The sequence below is a fragment of the Perca fluviatilis genome, chromosome 6 (assembly GCF_010015445.1).
Source record: "Perca fluviatilis chromosome 6, GENO_Pfluv_1.0, whole genome shotgun sequence".
NCBI classification, from domain to species: Eukaryota; Metazoa; Chordata; class Actinopteri; order Perciformes; family Percidae; genus Perca; species Perca fluviatilis.
Genome location: NC_053117.1, coordinates 41,235,877 through 41,238,376, shown reverse-complemented (window position 1 = coordinate 41,238,376; position 2,500 = coordinate 41,235,877). Strand labels below are relative to the sequence as shown.

Below are 2,500 nucleotides of genomic sequence, written 5' to 3'. Positions count from 1 at the left end.
AATAAAAGGCAAAACAGGGAGTTAATTTTATTGGAGGACAACAAGTGCACGGTCGACAGGAAGACAACACAACGGCTAAGCTCCGGATGGAGCCACGGTGCCTCTGCTAAATAGTCTCAGGAAGGAACTGGTTTTGGTGGAACATGTGTACGTTCAAAAGTAGTTTTAGTCGTGCAACAGAAAACTCAGATTGGACAGATAGTCTAGCTAGCTGTCTGGATTTACCCTGCAGAGATCTGAGGAGCAGTTAACCATAGCATAGGTTGGTGCTGAGTTGGTGCTGAGTGGAGTGTCTGTCATAGTGTGATCGGTTATGTCGGTGGCTTTGATTCTTAATTTTCCACGAAGCTGATCGCGGTTATACGTTGTGGTGTAGTGGTAGCGATGCTGTAATGTTGTGTGGAGAGGAATCCGCTGACGCTGTTTCTTGATTATAAAGGTTTATTTACATCAAGTAATTCAGCATCTATTTACAAGCCCTGCAGAGCTCGGAGAGGACAGCTTCCCAGATTCTCAAAAGTCACTCTGGCTTTCTTTGTTTGAACATGGTATATATTCTATAATGTGTATAACATAGATGGGGGAGGAAACAATACTTTGACCAATGGCTACAAGCCAATTGGCCTTCTTTTCAATATCTTGGGGGCCCCATTAATAACACTTTCCAGATGTTTCCAGAGAGGTGTCTTCTGAAAGTACAGTACAGGCCAAAAGTTTGGACACACCTTCTCATTCAATGTGTTTCCTTTATTTTCATGACTATGTCAATTGTAGATTCTCACTGAAGGCATCAGAACTATGAATGAACACATATGGAATTATGTACTTAACAAAAAAGTGTGAAATAACTGAAAACACGTCTTATATTTTAGATTCTTCAAAGTAGCCACCCTTTGCTTTTTTTGATAACTCTGCAAACCCTTGGTGTTCTCTCAATGAGCTTCATGAGGTAGTCACCTGAAATGGTTTTACCTTCACAGGTGTGCTTTGTCAGGGTTCATTAGTGGAAGTTTTTCCCTTATTAATAAAAAAGCAAAGGGTGGCTACTTTGAAGAATCTAAAATATAAGACATGTTTTCAGTTATTTCACACTTTTTTGTTAAAGGTCCCATGACATGGTGCTCTTCGGATGCTTTTCTATAGACCTTACTGGTCCCCTAATACTGTATCTGAAGTCTCTTTTATATAGACCTTAGTGGTCCCCTAATACTGTATCTGAAGTCTCTTTTATATAGACCTTAGTGGTCCCCTAATACTGTATCTGGAGTCTCTTTTATATAGACCTTAGTGGTCCCCTAATACTGTATCTGAAGTCTCTTTTATATAGGCCTTAGTGGTCCCTTAATACTGTATCTGAAGTCTCTTTTATATAGACCTCAGTGGTCCCCTAATACTGTATCTGAAGTCTCTTTTATATAGACCTTAGTGGTCCCCTAATACTGTATCTGAAGTCTCTTTTATATAGACCTTAGTGGTCCCCTAATACTGTATCTGAAGTCTCTTTTATATAGACCTTAGTGGTCCCCTAATACTGTATCTGAAGTCTCTTTTATATAGACCTTAGTGGTCCCCTAATACTGTATCTGAAGTCTCTTTTATATAGGCCTTAGTGGTCCCCTAATACTGTATCTGAAGTCTCTTTCCCAAAATTCAGCCTTTGTGCAGAATTACAGCCACAATGAGCTTTCCTTAGGATGTGCCATTTCTGTGTCTGTAGCTATTGAGGAGGAGAGGGGGGGGGCAAGGTGGAGGGTGGGGGTGTGGCCTTGACCAACTGACACTTAGCTCATTTGAAAGCCACGATGCCTCTCTCTCTCTCATGGGGGGGCCAAGTTCTCTGGGTGGTCAAAGCAGAGAAAGGGGAGGTAACCTTGCTCCTTATGACCTCATAAGGAGCAAGATTCCAGAACGGCCCATCCGAGCTTTCATTTTCTCAAAGGCAGAGCAGGATACCCAGGGCTCGGTTTACACCTATCACCCTTTCAAGCCAATTGGGGACCATAGGCAGGCTGGGGGAACGCATATTAATGTTAAAAAACCTCATAAAGTGAAATTTTCATGCCATGGGACCTTTAAGTACATAATTCCATATGTGTTCATTCATAGTTTTGATGCCTTCAGTGAGAATCTACAATGTAAATAGTCATGAAAATAAAAAGGAAACAAATTGAATGAGAAGGTGTGTCCAAACTTTTGGCCTGTACTGTAGGCTAAAGTTCATCACTTCTAGCTACATATAGATAGTTCAGATATGGCCTAAATACAAGTTATAGAATGATCAGATAAAATAGGATGACAATACACCTCAACGTGTCAGTTAAACTTCTCATCTCCAGTCCTATCTGTACGTGTGAGAAGTAGTGCTGTCCTGAGTTGAAAGCCTACTTTACGGCTTTATTATCGAGTTAATAGGTGCGTGTGTTCGTGTCGGCCGTTGTCCATTTCCTAAGGTCCTGAAATGTAAACAATTTTTTTTTTTTTTAAAGGGGCGTGCCCCTGT

The 2,500-nt window shown here is 41.0% G+C and overlaps 1 protein-coding gene across 1 annotated transcript in view; it reads right to left on the bottom strand.

Annotated features, from left to right (window-relative positions):
• LOC120560189 (kinesin-like protein KIN-14E) overlaps positions 1–2,500 on the bottom strand; it is a 31,921-nt gene that overhangs the window by 16,246 nt on the left and 13,175 nt on the right. The gene's annotated exons all lie outside the window — the stretch shown is intronic.